General features: G+C 45.6%; 1 protein-coding gene across 1 annotated transcript in view; it reads right to left on the bottom strand.

Annotated features, from left to right (window-relative positions):
• The window catches only part of LOC113803942 (neurobeachin), a 562,772-nt gene that overhangs the window by 154,985 nt on the left and 385,065 nt on the right, over positions 1-22,722 (bottom strand). The window lies entirely within an intron of this gene.

Genomic DNA, 22,722 nt, shown 5'->3' with positions numbered 1-22,722 from the left:
TGACTTCAAGGTCCAAAGAGACGAGTCAAACACAATTAGTAAGAAGCCCAGATGACCGCAAAAAAACACTTCCTGAAAAGGAGAAAAAAATAAGGGAAAAAAATCGACTACATTCACACATTCAAAAAAGATTCCTGGTTCTCCTACCTGTAATAAAGGTGCGATAGGTTTCGATCAAAAACGGTCTGTCGGTTCTTTACGCCGCAGAAAAAAATCGGGATCCGACCTCTTCTATAACAAGTCAAGCGAGGTCGGACAGATTCACGCTACTAAAGGCCAGATGGACGGATCCGAGTGTCATTACAGGTCAGACAGATGAGGGTCCGTAGCACTACAGGACAGGTGGGCAGTTGTCCAAGCCACTAAGCGGGAAAGAGGGAAGAAGAGGCTGATTTGGGCTCCGCGCGGCCATGAAAGAGTGATGGGGACTCCCGTGGTGGTGGTGGTGGTGGTGGGGGGGGGGCAAACCGCGTGTGCTTATGGCTTACAAGAGACGTGAGAACCCCTTCCACATCCTCATCCCCATCCTGTAGCCTAACCTAGCCCGCACGAGAGGCATCCGACCGAATGACCCCTTCAAAAGCGAAGCAGGAACCGTGTTTAAGAAATGCTGAAAGAGACCAAGCCGCAAAAGTGCGCAGTTTCTAAGCCGATTCCCGTGGATTTACAACCGCGGAAATAAGGACTCACTGTTTACCAGGAAATGTAAAAGTATGAGGGCGAGGTTGAGAATGAAAAACCTGAACCTTATTGAGACCACTTGTGTCGACGTGACGCTGCTGATGGAATGCCGACGTCGGGCCGGGTCTCTGGGGCCGGAAAGGGAGGAGGATGGAACAGAGAAGAAGGGGCAGAAGAGATAGTGATCTGTGAAGATGGCCGTAGATGTGGGAGTGGCGGAGGATGGGGACGAGGAAAAGAGGAGGAGGAGGAGGAAGAAGAAGAAAACGAATATGAAAGAAGAAAATGAAAATGAAGAAGAAAACGAAAATGAAAGAAGAAAATGAAAATGAATAAGAAAACGAAAATGAAGAAGAAAAAGAAGGACGACGCAGTAGCAGCAGCAGAGGAGCACGGCAGAGCCTTCTCCCGAGCGGAGGGAGCGAAGGACGGCTGGCAACGCCCGTCAATATCAGCTAGGGTTGAGACCGAAATTTTCTCTGGCAGGCGGGGACCTCGTAAAACCCGAAGCCGCGGCGAACTTCACCCGACCAATATCTAAATGATCGCTGAACAAAGGTCACAAGGAGTCGGGATCAGCAGACGACCAAAGAGGGAGACGGACAGAGGAATAACTAAAACAAATAAAATGAGAGGAATGAAAATGCAGAAATAAAATCCCCTGTGCAATTAATCGAATGAAACTGGATATTGTTTGAAAGTAAAATCAAGCAATTTGTCATCTAAAAATACTAACCCATGGAAGCCCGAAGAGAACAAACCAGAAAAAAACAAGGAGACAAGCAAGTCAGAAACAAATACACACACACACATACACAAAACTCACACACACACACCCCACAAAAAATAATAATGAGCCGAGAACCAGAAATACACCTCTTTGAAGCGTAGCCGAGGAGCATTAGTAGGGCCATCACACAGACAAAATCACATCATATCGCTATTATCGCCGACAAACGCTGCCGTAAACGACGATCGGCCGCCCGCCCCCGAACCGGCCATCGGACGCACCCTAACGACATGGGGGGACAGGGGGAGGGCACTGGGAGGAGGGGGGACACTAGGGAGGGGTTGAGCTAGAAGGGAAAAGGTGGGAGAGAAAAAGGAAAGGTAGAAGAGAGAGTTGGGAAGGGGGAAGAAAGTGAAAAGGGGAATGGGGATAGGGAAAGATAGAAGGGAAGGGGGGAAGAGAGAGGCGGGAGGGGTAGAAAAAGGAGAAGGGAAAGAGGAAAAAGAGTAAAAAGGGGAAAAGGGAGGGAGGGGTGGGAGGGTAAGAAATTGAGAAAAAGGAGAGAATGGGGAAAAGAAGGGAACACATGGAAGAGAGGGGGAGGAAATGGAGGAAGAGAGGGAATGGGGCAGGGGGAAGAAAGGGAAGAGAGGGATGGAAAGGGGGAGGAAGAGAAGGAAGAGATGAAAGGGGGAAAAGTGACGGAAGCAGAAGAGAAGAGAGTCAAGCACGCTCCACTCCACCCTGCCCCGACAACTGCAACCCCGAACGCTACCACAGTCGCGCAAGAGCATCATGATTCTCGGCAGATCTTCCTTATTCATAGCCACTTGCAGGGGATTAAGCTGTAATGAAACGATGGGCGTAAGAACGATAATTCACGGCTCGGGGTTAAGCCGGTGGTCTCTGTGAACTGCCAAACAGCCGGCCTTAATGCTTCTTTGGGTACTTGAGTAGACTATGGAATATACCCCATAAAGAGCACTGCTATACTACTGTTGATGTCAAAGATTCTCTTGAAGATGAAATGTTTTTCACATTTCCACCGGGAAGTCATTACGAAAGCATCCCAAAGAATCCGATCAGAAAGCAATACTAATGCGGGGTAATGCGATTCCGCCTGCCTTCCCGTCGAAAGCCCAAGCACAAAAAACTAGCGCATCGCATTGTTCTCGCCGCGATGAAGACCGCTGAGGAAAATTCTAGCTACAAACTTTTCAAAACGTTACACAAAACGTTGCGTAAACGATTATATAATCGGTTATATAAAAACGGCTTGTGGACGAGCACCATCCCAAAAGAAACTAATTTCTGGAAGCGAAGGAGAGGAAAAAATCCATCGTTACTGAAGACTGTCTTGTTTCCTCTCCTTGTGGCCCAAACCAGCGTTCCATAAGCCATTAACGCGGCGTTAATGGCGGCCATCACTCTGCGTTACGTCAAATTGAGTCGGTATGTGTCGCGCGCCACCTTGAAGATGCGGTCCCAAGATTTTTTCTCTTTTCATAAGATCCTTAGTCATTAGTTTTCCTCCTGATCTTCTTTCCTCTCTTATGGTTTGCCTGTTTGCATTTGTATATTATCAACTTGCATTCTGGATTCTGCATTTCCTTTACATATATTTGCATAGTTCAGACGGGAACAAGGATAAAACAAACAATCTAAGAATACATGAATATAAACAAGACGTCAATCAAGTACACAAGCGCAAGCCCCTCCCTACACACACACACACAAACATACATTTATTATCTCTCGTTTTCGCTCTCGCTCTCAATCTCTCTCCTTTTCTTTATCCCTTCCCCTCACCCTTGCTTTCTCCCTCCCTCGCCTCTCGCCCGCAATCCCTCTCTCTCACTCCCCAGTCCACAGGGAGGACACCACCCCTGGCAAATAACCATTAGGGGGGATATTAGGACTTGTGTAATAACAATCCGGCCATCCACCTGTTATTGGCATCGATGTAATGAGCCGCCGAGACGCGAATGGCATGGCCGCGAATACTTGCTCGGAATAGAGGTTGGCAGATTTTTGGCGCGCGTCCGACATAACCATAGGATCCCACTATACATAATAATGGGTAAAAGAGATCCGAATCCACAAAAAAAATGTAAACAAATCATCGAACAATACATGAGAACAAAACAAAATACAAGGATACAAAAATAGCAAAAATATATCACCCCATCCCCCCCTCTACCTCTCCCCGCACCCCACCCCCCAGAAAGCAAAAGACCCCGCGTCCATCACCTTCCAATATCGGGAATGAAAGTCAGCACTGAGCCCACGGATACCCGGGCCGTGGCGCTGCCGCAGGTGGGGTCTTTATTAGCCTCAGCTGACTAATATCGCTCTAAGACTGTCATTAATTCCGGCCGGACAGCCAACACCTCATAACGCCGGAGAGTGATGGAGGGCCTTAATGACTTCAGCACCGGAGCCATACACTGCCGGAGCTGGTCACGGTCGGGGCGGAAGGGACAGGGGGAGGGAGGGAGGGAAGGATATATGGATAGATGGATAGATTAATAGATATAGATGGATGGATGGAGGTAAGGGAGGGAGGTAAGGGAGGGAGGGAGGGAGGGAGGGAGGGAGGGAGGGAGGGAGGGAGGGAGGGAGGGAGGGAGGGAGGGAGGGAGGGAGGGAGGGTGGAAGGAAGGAAGGAGGTAGGGAGGGTGGAAGGAAGAAAGATGAAAGGGTGAAGAGGAAGGATAAGAGCACATACTGTAAGGTGGACTGGAGAACGAGACCTGACGAAGGAGACAGAAAGGAGTGACGATGAACAAAAATAAAAGAGAAATAGGAGAAACACAGGGGTGCTGGGAGCCAAAAGGAGAAGAGAAATGAGAGAAACACAGGGGTGGCAAGAAACAAACAGACAAGAGAAATGGGAGAACCACAGACGGAAAAAGAGAGAGTTCTCGGTGGCCATCCTTATCAACGTGAGCCTCCGCTCTCTCCCGGATAATTACCGATGCTTCATCTGCAAAATGGAAGCGTAATGAGCAGCCGCGCAGCCCGGTTGACGAACGGCTGCCATTCTCCATCAGAAATCGTAGCGAGGGAAACATTTTCGAAAACGGACGATAAATTTTGTGCCATCATTGACAAGCTGTGTCGCCCTCCTTCTAAACTGAGTGTTTCCAAGCCACTAACTTTCATAATTGAATTTGAAATTGTCTTCGACAGAAAAGAAAGCGGTACGCATTTGGCGGGGACACTGACCCAATCTTAACTTTGCTCATGAACATGAACATTGCAAAGGAATAAAAAAAATCAATATGCAACAAACAAAAGAAGGTTCGCGCGATCCCGGGGTACAAACTCTCCCCGCCCTTAGTCTTTACAGCTCTTACTATCCTTTCCCGGCGATAGAATCAGTATTTTTACAGCCTCGCAGCTCGCCAGAATCTCCGACCTCCAGACACTTCTACTGGCTATAAGTCACCCTATTCCCGAGCGATTCCAATTCCTATCTGGGATATTCCAGCGGAAGCCGGCCGTCCCAGTGTCCACGCCCAAGGATTCTGGAACGAGACGCTCCCTGACGATCGCAGGAGAGCTCGTTCGGTCTATTATTCCATTAGCGTGAAGTCCGGTTATCACGCCAAGAAGCGGCTGGCCGATGTCCGGGAGCCGTCCCTTGCAAGACCTGACGCCGCTCTTATCGCACGAGGCAGGTGGCGGCGTTTGGCAGCCTCCCCCTCCCCTATCCCTACCTCTACCCTTCCTCCTTCTTCTCCTCCTCCTCCTCCTCCTCCTTTCCTTCACACCCCTCTTCCTCCTCCCTTCCTCCCTTCCTTCACACCCCATAACTCTTTCCGAGACGGAGTCCAACAATACCCGAAGATACGAAGTTGACAAATTCTTTGGCTTCTAATCTCTCTTCCCTTCTTTCCCTTCTCTCTACCCTTGCTTCTCCATTTTCCTTTATACTACTTTACCAGCTGACATTCTTCACAAAAGTGCACAGAACTTTAGGGCGAATTCCTTCCGCATCTTGCAAGAACATCCGTTGCTAAAAAATCCTACAGAATCAGCAACCAAAGGCTCAAACTACAGGCATTAAGGAAAGAAGGAAATCGAACCTAAAAACTGCCAGAAGACTAATTACACTTAACCGTAATTAGCCGAACAGGGACCCAAGGTTCGGTACTAATTAAACACGTGAATTTTCGACACGGGAAACACATTAGGGTCCCAGCGTCGGCCGAGTCTACGGGAGCCCCTGAGAAGGTGTCCCTCCCTACAGGCGATCCCGGGAGACATTCCTCCTGACAGTCGTCCTTGACTCATTCCGTCGGAGGTCTGGGCGTCGAGGACTTCTTAATTGATTAGGAGAGGAAAGAAGGGTCAAGAAAGGAAGAAGGGAGGGACAGAGGGCCCTGAAAAAATGAAGAAAGGAAACGTAAAAAATGTCGAAAAGGAAGACAAGAAAAAACGAAGAACGAAAGCCGAGCGAATGACCGAAAAACGAAGACGGGAAGGATAAAAATATAAGAAAAAAAAAACAAAGATTAACGAATGCTGAAAAAACAACAATACACACAAGATAAACCGACGAGGAGAAATAAGGAAATGGAGGATAAAAGGACAAGAAAAAGCCACTTGCCATGACTGTCAAACAGGGAAACTAAAGCCCCAGTCTCGATCTCCCGGACGTGTAATATCTCCTCGTCCTGTCGCCCTTAAGACCCGCACAGATTGATTCCTAAGACAGTGACCTAAGTGGAAGTTACGGGTTCATAAAGATGTGTAGGAGCTAGAGGGAAGAGGGCAAGGCGAAGGACTGCGATGGAAAGGAAGAGGAAGAATAGGATGATGAATAGAGGACAAACTGGATTGAAGAAGAAAGTAAAGACGACTGAAGAAAAAAAAATCATCTAGAGCACTAAGAAAATATATAATAATAATACCAAATATATACAAAAGTAAAAAAATGACAGGCAGAGAGATACTGCTAATAAAAAAAATACAGGAAAATGACTTAGACCAAAGCCAGCAGTAACTACAAAAACCATAACAAAAGGACATGGCTTTACGTCGAAGAACCTTTTGCGGTGGCTGCAGATGCCCGGGAAAAGTTGTTCGCCCATTGCGTATCAATGAAAAATAACACGAACTGAAACCTGTGACGCTATGCTAGTAAAGAATGAAAAAAAGGAAGAGAAAGATGGGAGAAGTGAAGAACGGGGCAGGAGGGTGTGCGTGCGGTGTGTGTATGTGTGCGTGCGTGCGTGCGTGCGTGCGTGCGTGTGTGTGTGTTTGTGTGTGTGAGAGAGTGTGAGTGTGTGTGTGAGAGTGAGTGTGTGCGTGCGCGTGCGTGTGTGTGTGTGTGTGTGTGTGTGTTTGTGTGTGTGAGAGAGTGTGAGTGTGTGTGTGAGAGTGAGAGTGTGCGTGCGCGTGTGTGTGTGCGTGCATGTGCGTATTTACGAGCGCGCGCGTGTGGTGGATATGTGAGATATATTTTTCATTTTAACCTCTTCTAGAAAAAAGAAACAGCACGAAAGAAAATGATATTCACGAGACATTATATCAACATACAGGAAAAACACGCGCAGGGGTGAACATATGCTAAAGATAATACAACGCTGAAAATAAAATAAGAAAAAAGAAGGGAAATGACACCAGCTGGTGCAAACACGAGGAGGGAAGAGGGCGGAGGGAGAGGGAGAGAGAGAAAGAGGACAGAGTGGAAGAAGAAGAAAAGGAGAAGGGGGATAGCAGGAGGGGGAGGAAGAGGGGGAATAAGAGGGGAGGAGGAGGAGGAAGAGAAGAAGAAGTAGAGGAGATGGAGGTGGAAGAGGAGGAGGTGGAGGTGGAAGAGGAGGAGGAGGTGGAAGAAGAGGAGGAGGTGGAAGAAGAGGAGGAGGTGGAGGTGGAAGAGGGGGAAGATGAAGAGGGAGGAGAAGAAAAAAGAGCAGGAGGAGAAAGAGAAGAAATACGAGGAAGAGGAGAAAAAGCAGAAGAAGGAGAAGGAGGACCACCCTTCCGAGAATAAACGAAACAAAAATAAAGGCTCGATATTCGGACGCGGAAAGTCCAACAAGCCGAGCAAAAGGTAAACACGAGACAGGAGTGTTGTTGGGGCGTTGTAAGTTATAACTTCCAGGAGGGAAACACACAGTCGCGTAAAACCCATAAGCAACACTTTGAAAAGGACACAAACTAGAATGGAGAGCGAGTGAACACACGGCGGAAAAACTAGGAAACGAAACGGCAGAAAAATGCAACGTGAGAAAAAGGCAAAAAGAAGGGATGGAGAAAGAAAAATAAACGCACATGCAGCAAGAGAGCACTTTCATAAACACACATACATGTATAAATATAAATATAAATATAAATACACACACACACACACACACACACACACACACACACACACACACACACACACATATATATATATATATATATATATATATATATATATATATATATATATATATATATATATATATATATATATATATATTTTTTTTTTTTTTTTTTTTTTTTTTTTTTTTTTTCTTCACAAAAAAGGGTTATTGAGATCATAATCAAAGCATCAAAGTTAACTCCATATACATCACTCACAAAGAGAAGCTCCACCACGCTCCCCAACCGCCCTGATTCGGCCCCGACCACCGCCCTCCGCGAGCCCTTTGCATGTCGCGCGAATCCCGACGGCGCCCTAACTTCGCCTGACCCTCCGGCCGGCCAACTCCATCAAAGAACTTAAATCGGAATCGCCAGCCAATCAGACCCTCGCCGGGGGGTAATGATGGCAATGATCATCTCCTATTAAACAATTAGGGTACTTTGGCGGCTCGCGGTTCACACCCTAACGTGTCCCCCACCCACCCCACCACCCTCACGCCATTCCAGAAGCCCGGAACACATGCACACATATATACATATATTCCCTTCCATTCCATAACGCATATATTCCCTCCAATTTAATAACGCATCACCTTAAATTCAATTTCATTTCTATTTGACAAAAAAGGGAAAAAAATCCGGCCCACATTTACACCAATATCCAATCTTATGCAGCCATACGAACCGCCATTTTCAATTTGCCGAACCCGAATCCATTCACAGCCACCACACCCTCATCCGCTCGTTGTTTGCCCAAAGCTCAATATAGAACATACCTCAAAAACGCAATACATTATCCATGCGAGCGAGAGAGAGAGAGCGCGCGCATTCCTATTTTCCCTATTTTGAAATATTAACATGAAAATAAAGGTCACACTGCGGTTTTCTTTCATCATAATTTCTTCCTATAACGATGAAAAACATATCCTATCTAGCAGGAAGAGGGAGACCGGATAGGGAGGAGAAAAAAAGAAAAGAAAAAAACGAAAAGAAGAAGAGAGAAAGAAAGAAAAAGAAAAGAGTGCTTTGGCCCGAGATCAACATCATCTCAGCATCCTCCCCCTCGTCTTATTCTTATCTCCACTTCGCCTTCCCTTCTGCCTGCGCCTTTTCCTTCCCGCCCGGCGACCCCGCAACTCACGGGCTTACCACGCCGCAGCCGCTAATGAACGAGAGGCTCTTAGCGCGCAAATCGGTAGGTTCCGCCGACGCCCCAGCCTGGCGCGAAGACCTCCTTCGACAGCCACTCGGGGACGCGCCTTCCTCGGGGGACTCGAGACATGCCACGTCGCCGTCGTGCTCCGCCGCCTCCAGCCAGGCCATGCAATCCCGCTTCTTCTCCCTCCGGCTCACGCACGCACGCAGAATCGGGCTCTCTGCTCCCGGGGGTTTATCGACACGCAGCACGCCGACATACTTACCCACCCACACCAACATACCGAAGCACTAACCTAACTACATCAGGCGGGATGACCGTCCATTTCCCCAACGCCAAAGTCCCCCCGAATCCCACCACATGCACAGTCGGCCCTAATCGATATCGGCCGCCCGCAAGCAGAGACCACCCGCGGAATCACAATCCTAATCATTTTCGAACACTCGCCCGCTCGCTCAGGCTCAGGAAGGTTTCCCCCGATAATACGCAAGCGACTTCATGGGTTGTTATTATAGAATAATAATAATGATGGTGATTGATGATGATAATTGATGATGATAGATGATGATTGATGTTTGATGATGATGATGACGAAGACGATGATGATAACTGATGATGATGACTGAAGATTGATGATGATGGTGGTGATGGTGATGATGATGATGACGATGATGATGATGATGATGATGATGACGATGATGATGATGACGATGATTATGATTATGATGATGATGATGATGATGATGATGACGATGACGATGACGAAGACAATGACTACGACGATGATGACGATGACGACGATAAGAACAACAAACAATCAACGACAACGATAACAACACAATATCAAAAACAATCCCAAGAGCAGCCCAAAAAAATTCCCCCACTCACCCCCCACCCCCAGCAAGGCAGCAGCGCCCCCTCGGACAGTTGCGTCTCCACTACGACACCTCCCGGCCTGGCTTGTTGATGATGTCCCTCCCCTGTTCCAGTCCGCCCAATATCGGAGCAGGCAAGACTATCTGTTGTGATTCGGAATTTTAATAACGTGATAGATAGAGCTTTTTTTTCTTTAAAGTTGCGGTGCCCGTTCCAAGAGGCCGCGTGACTGACATTTCGTTTATATATATACTGCCACTTATATCGCTCTGTAAATTCATCCGTGAAAAAGAGACTGAAATGGAGATTAACGCTTTTGAAAAAGAAGAAAAAAAAGCTCCCACTCATTTTTGTTACTATTTCTGAGAATGCAATTTAAAAAGTCGCTCTATTAATCAATCTAAAAAAAAAATCTTTCACGCTATTAAAAAAAAATCCTTATCCGATTACCGTCCGGCTCAGCATAACAACCTTTACTCAAACCGAAATCGATTTACTCCAAAAAAAGGAATAACAAATAACAAGGAACAAATACACACATTCCACCGGACAAAAACAAGAGCCAAACACGGTGGCTGACGTATAAATTCCACTTCTTTTGTGACGCTGCTCCCTGCGCCGGGCATTACGGGATTAGGCCAGCCGCTCTTTTCCACTGCATAAGCCTGCTCTGGCGGGCTTTCTTTACACACCGAAGAAATTAATAGCAATAATAATTATGATAACAATAATAACAATAATAATACTTATTATTATTATCATTATTCTTAACATTATTATAATAATATTTATAATACTAATAATACAATAATAATAATAATGATAATAATAATAATAACACAAATTGTAATACCAATAGCAATATTAATAATGATAATGAAACATGGACAGAGAGGAGGAGGAGGAGGAGAGGGAAGGAGTGAAAGCCTTAAGGGACTACTCATCGGCACGGGAGCAGAAGTGGGAGGGAACAGATAATGACCGCCTAGATAACAAAACCTACAGAGGGAATGGCGGGGAGGGAAAGGAGGGAAGGTTGTGACCAATATTGACTCGACAAACAAACAAACGCGACCAGGCTCCGGTTTCATTACTAGTTTAGGATCAATATGGCGTCTTTGGGAATACTGAGACACTGCCAATAACCCTCAGCCTCGCCAATTAACTAATAACACCTGATACATGCACCACAGCCCACTGAATTAACACAGACTCACAACATAAATACATATAAAAACGAACACACACACACATACACACAGATTATATATATATATATATATATATATATATATATATATATATATATATATATATATATATATATATATATATATATATATATATAATGAAGAAGCACCCTAAAACTTCATCCAATATTACGTACCGTTGGGGAAAAAATACCAGATATAATATACAGCAGGAAGAACAGCCAAACACCCCTGGACAAAAAAATATATAAGAAAAGTAGATCCCATCACTGCGCCGCCCGAGTAAGATTAGTTCCCTCGCAACAACGTCACCCTCTCGCCCCGCCGAATCCTTACCTGCCTTATATCAAGCCTCTCCATCACCACTGTCAGCGCCGCCGCCGGGATTTGCATAAAACACAAACAAACGGGACGCGCCGCCAATCCACCCCTGTCGCAGACGAGCCAATGATTATAACCCGTAATATTTCCTGCTTTTCCATTCTTTATGCCATCGTCGTTATATTATCATTACGAATTGCGGGGAGATCACGCGGAGATGCGGGAGATGCTCTCTCAAATAGCCGCAGATCAGGACGACGTTTCCTTAAACTACGAGAGGCTACGGGAGACACAAAGCGGCGATCCCGGCTCTTAGTGCGGGGCTTTCATCAGCTTTGATGCATATATGTATGACTGCACATGCGTTAGAGTGTACGCACGTAAAGGAAGGCGGAAGGGATGGAGGGCGAGGGGAGGGATGGGGGAAGGGATGGAGAGCGAGGGGAGGGATAGGGGAAGGGAGGGGAAAGAAGGGAGAAGGGAGAGACAGAGAAGTGAGGCCATGAAAGGGGTAGGGAGGAGAAAGGGAGGCTTGAGAGAGGTTGCAAGGGAGGGGATAGGGTACGGAGAGGATTGGAAGAACAGTTGGAAGAGAATGGAGTGGAGGAGAGGAAGAAGGAAAAGAAGGAGAGAGGAAGAGAAAGATGGAAAAGAAATTATATATATATATATATATATATATATATATATATATATATATATATATATATATATATACATATATATATATATATATATATATACAGAGAGAGAGAGAGAGAGAGAGAGAGAGAGAGAGAGAGAGAGAGAAAGAGAGAGAGAGAGAGAGAGAGAGAGAGAGAGAGAGAGAGAGAGAGAGAGAGAGAGAGAGAGAGAGAGAGAGAGAGAGAGAGAGAAAATAGAAATCCTATTGGCACCAGCGTACAACTGCACATCCCCGCGATCGTGCACACTATATCACAGAGCCCATGTGCGTTAGAAAATAGGATGGGAAAATCAGCAGCGAAGGAGAAATGGGAAAGAAAATTAGGTTCCGGCAGAAGGTAATTCAGAAACCCCTCATCGCTCGCTTGCATAACCACCTTAACGTCCCATTACGCCCATCTCGCACGCCCGCGCTCTCACCTCTCCCCTCTCGAATTACCCTCAACGGCTCTCCTCCTGCACGCGACGCAAACCATATTTTACCGTACTCTCCCCTCCCCCCCAAACCCACAGTCTGTCTTCGATACGTCCCTGTGACTCAATTTTCCTTCGCCTATTCCCATTTCTCTGTTACATGGCATCTTTTTCCCTCTGACGCAATCCTCAATTTATCTCGATCTCTCTTTCTTCTCTTTTCCCTTACAACTCGGTCGGTCTCACTCTCTCTCTCATTCATCTATAACCGAACACTGCTCAATCGTTCTGCCAGTCCAAGTTAAACCTCTTCGCCTAACACACTGTGTGAAAACATGTTATCGGTTTCTTTTTTTCGCTCGCTCTCTCTCTCGCTCGTTCTCTCTCTCGTTTGCTCTCTCTCTCTCTCTCTCTCTCTCTCTCTCTCTCTCTCTCTCTCTCTCTCTCTCTCTCTCTCTCTCTCTCTCTCTCTCTCTTCTTCCCTCTCCCTCTTCCTCTCTCTCTCTCTTCTTCCCTCTCCCTCTTCCTCTCTCTCTCTCTCTCTCTCTCCCTTTCTCTCTCTCCCTTTCTCTCCTCCTTCTCTCTTCTCCTTCTCTCTCCCCCCTCTCTCTCTCCCTCTCTTTCCCCCTCCCTCTCTCTCTCCCTCTCCCTCTCCCTCTCCTCTTCCCTTTCCTTCCCTCTCCCTCTCCCTCTTTATCTATCCATCCACCCTTTTCTCTCGCTAGATAAAAATGGCCTCTATGTCCCGCTCCCAAATTCCAATCCCTGTGCCTGTATATCTCACCCCCACAAGCACGACACGCGAGCAGGGTGAAGCAATAGCCAGGGACGCAACATGGCAACGGATGCAACATGGCAACAAACGGCCTGACGACACACGAAGGTCCACAGACGAAACAATCAGACGCCGCAGCCACACGGATTGTCCCGAACCCTTGTGTCGATGCTCCTCGGGGTTGTGTAAGTCCCTCTGGAATGAGTCTCTCGGCCAAAGCACAAGCAGCGGGACTCGCAAGCACCACTGAAGGCGGCCGAGCGGAACTGTTTTGAACTCTGAGAGCCTCGTTTAACATCAAGCCAATTAGATGCATTCAAGACAACGCCAATTCATCCACTGCATGTTGCTTTATTAGGAGTTCATTAATGACTCTGTCATTATCTCCAGTTCATTAAGAAAACTGATTCCAACTAAACAAAACGTTTTCGAAGAAGAAGAATGCCCGACAAGAAAAGAAAAGAAAGCATAGAAATAATGCCTTGGGTTTGGGGAAAGAACAAGGGCCCCGAAGTCAATATCAAAATTCTAGAAGCAGAACAAAATCGCCGTATAAATCTTTACAGCCATAAAATAACAACAGTGAGGTAAAAAGAGTTTCAAAAGGCTGCCCTAGCTCAAAGAAAACAGCATGAAATTGAATCAGGTTATAATGATAACCCTCTGACAGCATCAGGCCGGATGGAGAGAGGGGAAGGGGGGGGGGCGGTGAGGGATTAGAACACAAGAGCTGTTTATCACGAGATGAAATTACAGCCAGAAATTACAGAGGACGTGTGTGTGCGTGAGCATGTGGCTGCGACCGTGCATGTGCGAGCGAGAAAGACGCTGATATCCCCTTGACAGCCCCCAGTCGTCGTGCCCCCACCCCCACCCCCACCCTGCCATTACCTCTGTCCTGAGAGGCGATCAGCGGCCATCAAGCCCCGATATCCAGCCGGAGCGGCAGACAAAGAGAGGTTGACCACGCAAATAATTAACCTTTTCCTCCCGGCCCGAGCAGCTTGGCATTAACTTTCTCGTTCCGGAGCGACCCCGAGACGCGCCACCCAACTTTATCCAACAACTTGAGATTTTCATTTCCTGTCAAGAGCAGGCCAACTATTCCCAGCCTTAGTGTCCGTGGGCTTACCTTTGAAGTGCTCTCTCCGCGGCGTAATTATATGGAAATGTTTTGCTTTCTTCTCCTGCTTCTTTCGTCTCCTTATTGCAGTTAGATATAATAAAAACAATTAACTTGAAATGTACAAAAAGGGACAGTTGCAAAACGTAGTTTACTATTAAAGAAATAATTCAACAAATAAACAAATAAGCGAATAATAAAAAAAAAAACACACACACACAAAACACAAAATCTACCTCACAGCCGCATCTTCCTCCGACGCCGTCCCAAGGCAAGAAAAACATCCCCGCCCGGGAAGCGGAGAGAGCGCCAGCGTCTCCCAAAAGTGATCAGGATAAAGAGCCGCCGCGTCCCCAGGAGCCTTAACGAACAACTTTATTTCCAATTCCTCTCGAGGGCGAACGACCGACGGAGATTACGAGAGTTCAGCGATCACGAAGACAAAGGCCACCAGCGCGGAGGAGAGGCCGCTAATACGTTTTCTCGCCCGCTTTCATTACGGCTTCGTCCGCCTGACTTATCTGGCAATGAGTCCGAGCGGAAGATGAGTCTTGTGCTGCATGACGTATACATGCACGTGAAGAGTAAGGGATATATATATATATATATATATATATATCTATATATATATATATATATATATATATATATATATATATATATAGAGAGAGAGAGAGAGAGAGAGAGAGAGAGAGAGAGAGAGAGAGAGAGAGAGAGAGAGAGAGAGAGAGAGAAAGAGAGGGTGTTATGCATCATAGTCTCATATCAGCTGCACCAATGCCCGTTCGAGATCGTCCCATGATTAATAGTGCCTCGCGCCCGTTGGCGTTTTACACATGTAGAGCAAGCAATCTCCCCACAGTGTACTTTGAACAAACGGAGCGACCAAATTTACCCTTCGTTTAATTGGCTAAGTAGCACAAAGGGAAAATCCTAAAGTACACCTATCTAAGCATACTACTTAGATTACAAAGCCCTCTGCGATTACCAACATAAAAGGAGAAGCAGAATACCTTATGAAACTTCCCATGCCTTTTTAACCCTAAATTGCCCTTCCCTTCGCAAAAAATCCACAATCCCTATCCACCCTTCTTTACCCCCGTTTCAAACCAATGGTAGGAGATAAGAGCGAACTAAACCCACGAACACAGTCCCTAACAGTGCCAGACAGTGCCAGGGCACCGTCCCTCACTCGAGCGGTCTTTCTTACAGCCCACTCACTCTCCTATCAACGTCAACCCCACCCCCTCACCCCCACCCCAACCCCCGTGACGCTGAGGCTCTCGACAATAACCTGGTAACAAGCGGGAAGTTGTTCTATTGTGTGCTCGACGATCGGAAGAATGGGGGAAAAACACAGTAGGAAATGACAAGGAAAAAATTGACGCTTTAAGTCTTTTGGCCTCTCGGATGCCCTCTATTGCGTCGTCATCTTTTTCTTCACTTTTTACTGCATTCTTATACAATAGAAATAAACGCAAATAAATTCCTTATTAATATATAGCTACTCCAGCCTCCTCCACCCATCTTAAAAACAAATAGCTCATGGTACTGCTCGTGGTAGTCTACAGATCCTGGGGTATAAAAACTAAAAGCACATTAAACCTTATGCCGGAAAGAGATGATGCAAGCAATACCCTAACAAAAGAAACTCATTTCGCAAGTCACTGACTTCATACCCAACTACGTATTGGAAAAAGAATTCTAACTTAATAAAACAACCCACGATTTTTACCAATTCTACACACACCTTCAACAACAACCGCCCCCCCCCCAACCAAAAAAAAAAAAAATAGAACACGAATTTAATCAAATGAAACACGATATTTCCAGTTCCAGACAAAAAAAAAAAAAAAAGTAAAAAAAAATGTATACGAAAGAAAAGCACTCGGGACTGACACGAGGATCATACAGACCTCGGATTATCGTCTTTAAAGTCGGCCAAGCATGGAGGAGAAGATCTCTGCTTCGCCAGGGAGGGTGGAAAGGAGGGAGGGAGAGGGGGGAGGACAGGAGCGAGGGAGAGGAAAAGAGGAAGAGGAGGGAAAGGAGGGAGAGGAGAAAGAAGGGGAAGGGAGGGAGCACAAAATGAGGAGAGGGAGGGAGGGAGGGTGAGGAGTGGAGAGGGAGAGACAGGAGAGAAAGAGGAGGAGAGAAAGGGGAAGGGAGGGAGGGAGACAAGGAGTGGCAGGGACAGGCAGGAAATTGAGGGATAATGAGAGAGAGAGAGAGAGAGAGAGAGAGAGAGAGAGAGAGAGAGAGAGAGAGAGAGAGAGAGAGAGAGAGAGAGAGAGAGAGAGAGAGAGAGAGAGAGAGAGAGAGAGAGAGAGAGAGAGAGAGAGAGAGAGAGAGAGAGAGAGAGAGAGAGAGAGAGAGAGAGGAGAGAGAGAGAGAGAGAGAGAGAGAGAGAGAGAGAGAGAGAGAGAGAGAGAGAGAGAGAGAGAGAGAGAGAGAGAGAGAGAGAGAGAGAGAGAGAGAGAGAGAGAAAGAGAAAGGGAGAAGGAAAGGCATAAATTTCTGGAGAGTAAGAGGGAAGGATCATCGAGTCTTGAGATTTCCGGAGAAAGAAGCTTAGCGGCGAAGGAAACTACGCAAACTACCCCAAAGTTTGATGTTATTGTAAGCTTTGCGAATCTTTGCTTTACTTTTCTTTGCCAATTACGCATTTTATTTTCCTTATACAATTGCATATGCGCGTATAGGCATTGTATATCAATTAATAAATTAAAAATAAAACATCATAAACCATTGACATACTCAGCAATAAGACTAAATTAATCTACAATCCCCCATACTCTACGGATATCTATACCCCGATTTCACTAACTCAATTACCGAACGTAGACAACACAATCTGAAGTTTGATACTCGGTCTGACTTGTTATCTAACCCTAATTCCGACTTCCAGAAACTTATAATTATAAACAAGAGCAACACAAACAAAATTGGGGAAACTAAGGCTCGCACTGAGATTTAAAGCCTTGAAAAAAATATTCGAACGAAGGTGAATAAAAATCACTTCCATCAACGCAAACATATCAGCCGGACAGAGCTTAATCCTTCAAGCTATCCATCAAAAAACAATTCTAAAAAAAAAAATATATATATAACATAAAACAGAGAGAGAGGGCCAATCAACATAGCTTAGAGGGAAAAAAAACAATCCAACCCTAACATAAAAGCATATACCAACACAGTAAAGCAACATAAGCCCTAAATAACAAACGAACCCCACAAACACAGAGCACCGCAGAGAACGGCCGGGTCGGACCGTGAATCCCAAGCAGCGGGCGTGGAAGCGGGGTGGAAGGCGCCCCAATATGTGTAGCGAGCAGGCTCATTACTCTGGGCGTCTCGTCAGGAAGTCTCCAGTATTATTCTTGTCTGCTGCGGCGAACACAGACTTGTAATGGCAATATCTTCACGCTCGTGCACCGGACCCCAAGGAGAACTTTTCATTATATTCCACAGGTCTGCCATAAATCACTGGCTCCCAATTCAAATATCATTTTTTCTTCTTTGCCGAAAAAAATCTGATGTTGCAACCTATCAAGCATCGCATGAATTCGAACGACAACAATTTTTTTCGTCAGATTTGTCTCACTGCTCAACGGTTTATCAACAAATAATAAAATTCAACAAAGAGGAATATTCTGGTCGTCGCAAATGAGTATGTATGAATAGCTGCGAGTATACATATGAATATGTACTTCTACTTGCATCTGCATGACTGAAGGTCTTCATACACGGATGTAATACAATCATATATACGTGTAAGCATACGCATTTGCAGAGCACAAATACGCTAACACACACACACACACACACACATATATATATATATATATATATATATATATATATATATATATATATATATTTATGTGTGTGTGTGTGTGTGTGTGTGTGTGTGTGTGTGTGTGTGTGTGTGTGTGTATGTGTGTGTGTGTGTGTGTGTGTGTGTGTGTGTGTGTGTGTGTGTGTGTGTGTGTGTGTGTGTGTGTGTGTGTGTGTGTGTGTGTGTGTGTGTGTGTGTGTGTGTGTGTGTGTGTGTGTGTGTGTGTGTGTGTGCGCGCGCGCGCGCGCATACACATAAACGTGTGTTTGTGTGTATACATTGACACGTTTGCCTGTCTGTGTCTGTATATGAGAGAGAGAGAGAGAGAGAGAGAGAGAGAGAGAGAGAGAGAGAGAGAGAGAGAGAGAGAGAGAGTGAGAGTGAGAGTGAGAGTGAAGTGAGAGTGAGGTGAGAGTGAGGTAAGGTAAGAGTAGGTAAGAGTAGAGAGCAAGAGGAGAGAGAGAGAGAGAGAGAGAGAGAGAGAGAGAGAGAGAGAGAGAGAGAGAGGGAAACTGATATACAAACACACATTATAGGCGCAGTATATACCTCCTGTAAGGTATACGTGGTATATCCCTCACGCAACAAGAACAATGTGTCGGCAGCATTCATCTCTAAACACTCCATGAAGCCAACATTTTAATTAGCAACCTGTATCCTTTCTTCTCTCACAAACCCACCATCCAATTAATAATTCATTCTCATCGCTCTCTCCACATCACTCATTTGAAGTACACTCGTTCAGAACACACATACTTGTTCAATTTACTTACTTGCATAAAATACGTACCCACAGATACATAGACACAGGCAAAGGCACAGATACAGACATAAACACAGACATACCCACATACAAATACAAACAATCACAGAATCAAAGAATTGCGTAATAATACATACAAGCACACACACACACACACATCACACGCACACACGTAAATCCCGTCGCCCTCCCATCTCCCCAAACACACGCACACACACGCACACAACTATACTACCACCCCCCACCCCCTTACACAAATCATCCCTCTTCTCAAAAAAAATAATAATAATACTAAAAAAAGCAAATCCCGACAACCGATTGCATCTCCGAAAGCAATGTCCTGCAGCTTCCCTCTACCCGGTCTGAGGGCGCGCCTTCGTCAGCGTGGTTCAATGTGTCAGAAAATGTAGGGAACAGAGCAGCCGGGGGTCGCGGGGGGTTGGGAGAGGGAGAGGGAGAGGAAGGAGGAGAAGGAGGGAGTGGACAGGGAGGAAGGAGGGAGTGGACGGGGCGCGAGAGAGGAGAGCAGAGAGGAAATGGGTCATGGGAGGGAGGGGACAGTTTGGTCGACGAGGGGGGGGGGCTGAGGGGCCAGGGAGGGAATGACAATTTACTGGATTCCTCTGGACGGGAGGATGGACTAAAATGTTGGAAACCTAAAACTGTTAATGATTGGCATTGGAAGAGAAAAGGGAGAAGGGAGAGGGAAAAGGGAGGCCAGAAAAATGGATTAGGTGGAAGAGAAATGGAAAGAAATATAGGGAAAAAAGAGGCAGGGAGGTAGAGAGAAACATTTTAATTTCCATAGTCACCTACAATATCAATACCTACAAAGATCTTATGAAAACAAGCTGTATCAAATACGAGGAACAAACCTTTAGCGATATAAGGTATAAAATCAGCGTGAGGTGGGGGCGTGTGCGAATGTGTACCGCGTGTGTGTATTTACATGTACGTATGCGTGTCAACACACAATGAACCCTCGACAAATCAGGTGGCGCGCCCCACGACTCGGTCACAGCAAGGGAATAGGAAAAAAGTTAAAAGCCACACAGCGAGACAGGCAAGCGAAAAAAGAAGGAAAAAGGGCACCAGAAAAAAGAACGAGATCAGAGGCGAAGGGGGACCGAGGAAGGGGACGCAGGGAACACAGGTCTGACAAATAGACGAAGGGCGGCGAGAGGAATGTGTAGGGCGAAGGGCTGGGGCGGGCGGCGTGGGCGAGCCGTCATGGGAGAGACAGGGCGAGGGTTGGGAAAAGGTCAGGAAGGGGCATCAGCAGGCATGCACGCACATTCACAAACACATACACAACAAATAAAGTTTTAAATGCCTATAAATCACACCAAAATAACCTCTAACAGGCAATAAAAGATAAAAATACCCATTTCAAGGGCGAGGAATCACAACCCCCACCCCTTCCCCTCCTCTCCTCTGCTCTACTTCCCTCTCCTTCCCATCCTTTCCCTTTCATTTCCTTTCTTTGTCTCCCCTTCCACTCCTCTCCCCCTCCCCACCCCAGGCCACAATGGACTAAGGGAGAAAAAACAGATTTCAGCCTCAATCTTCCCTTCCCCCTAATGGCTCACCTGTGCATTCGATCTCGCTTGGCTCACCTGTCTCTCCTCTCCTCCTCTCCTCCTCTCCTCCTCTCCTTCATTCTCAATTCGGGCAATCGGGGAAGCGGGTACACATTTGTCAGCCCATTTCGCAAATGTTTTTCGGAGCAGCTGTAGAAACGTTTCCTGCGATTTCGTGATCAGACTGATTATGGTTATGGCATGTCGTTAACAGGCTCGTTTCGAGTGGTTACTGTCATTGCTGCCATCATTATCGTCATTATTGCTGTCATCTTCTTCAGCGCGTTACCATGGCTATCACTGACAACATTGCAGTTAAATATATAATGCAACAATAACAGCTCTGTAGTAATTTGAAAAAATATGATCATTATGGTTGATAATATACGTTGCTCCTTTGATCACTGCACATATCAAATTCATCATTATTCTTTTACTGGCCAGGTGACGTCATCTTTGTGGTAGAACTAACATCATTACAATTATTGCCTAAATTATAAATCGGTGACAAAAACATTACTATCACGTCACTAACAAAAATATCAATTCATTATTTCACCCTTTTTCAGTGCAAAAATCCCATCACATTACTGCAAAGGCTGCTATCATGCAAATCCAATTTATAAATATCTTGGATCTATCATAATCTCCCTTCATGCCAATATCAATTTCACTTCCAACGTCATCACCGAATACAACTGACAATTCAACGCAACCTCCCAGTAACATTTTTAAAAATCTACTCAAAGTAACAAGAAAGAAATAAAAACAGAACCCCATTCATAGCCGCGTTATTGCAACTCACAACCAACACAACACAATCCAACGCCTTATCCGTGAGATCGAGGTGGCGAAGGCAGCGTTGCCATAGTAACCGACTACCGCTCTCATAAATACAACACATCACAATTCAGCATTGCAGCCATGGCAACCAATATTCCCTTTTGAGACCTTATGATGTATGGTGGCGATCGTGATGGTGGCGCGCTGAGGTGAGCACACCAACAATCGAAGCGCCATCAATTGTAGTCCTATTTTTCAGACTACGTGTCTCTCTCGGTTCTCATCTCCGGGCAACATCGGAAACGAAAATGAAGGGAAAAAGGAAGATAAAAGAGGAAACGGAAGCGAATGGTGTTCATGTAGGTGGTGGTGAATCAATGAATAGCTGATTACGTAATAATAATTATAGCAATGACATATAATAACAACAACAGCTGTTATCATCGCGATCCTTATAATGATGATGATGATCATCAGTATCACCATTATCATCAATATTTGAAATAACATCATTATTATAATTATCATTATTTTCATCGCCATTATTATTATTATCATTAGCATCAACATCACTTGCCATTATTACCATTATCATTATAATCATTAGTTGCTTTGTTGTTATCATCACTGTTCTTGTTTAGCAACAGCAACAGTAGCAGCAGTGGTGTTGGTCATCTAGCAACAGTATCGATAATAATAATGAGGATGGGGAGGGAGTGCAATAGATAATGGTGAATAAGACAAAAAATAAAAATAAATAAATACAGAGACACATGAAGAAGCTATGTATCCTACATATAACATGTGTGTGTGTGTGTGTGTGTGTGTGTGTGTGTGTGTGTGTGTGTGTGTGTGTGTGTGTGTGTGTGTGTGTGTGTGTGTGTGTGTGTGTGTGTGTGTGTGTGTGTGTGTGTATGTTCATGTATTTACTTATGTATATACATATAGTGTATATACAACAACAAGCGGATAACGAAGATAAGAGCACAGGGAAAACAAACGAGGTTAAGCCCGCAATAAATAGCGATCAGAGTCAAGTTGTAAAATCCACTGAAGAAATGCTTCCCCCTCCCCCCCCTTTCCCCCCTGAATGAGAATAACAGGTTACGCCCCCTATCCACTACCCCCCCCCCCCCCCCCCCGGTGCTAAAACCGCGCCTTGTGCCGTCCCGCCTCGACAGCCTACATCATTTAAATTCTTTACGTGTTTGCTGTTGTGGAAATATTCTGTCATAACTGCAGAGCTTGATCTTCCGTTTTGTTTTCTCTGGGACTCGCATGTTTGTCTTTGGAAGCGTCGGTCTTCGCGGCCCAGGGAATGGGACATCATCCCCTTTAAATCCGCGAAACGATATCTTATTCTACATTTATCTATTCAAATCTCTATCTCTTTCTCTCATACGCTCGCACGCGCTAGCGCACAC

This window comes from Penaeus vannamei, chromosome 2, assembly GCF_042767895.1.
Source record: "Penaeus vannamei isolate JL-2024 chromosome 2, ASM4276789v1, whole genome shotgun sequence".
Lineage (NCBI taxonomy): Eukaryota > Metazoa > Arthropoda > Malacostraca > Decapoda > Penaeidae > Penaeus > Penaeus vannamei.
This window is presented reverse-complemented; position numbering and strand designations above follow the sequence as displayed.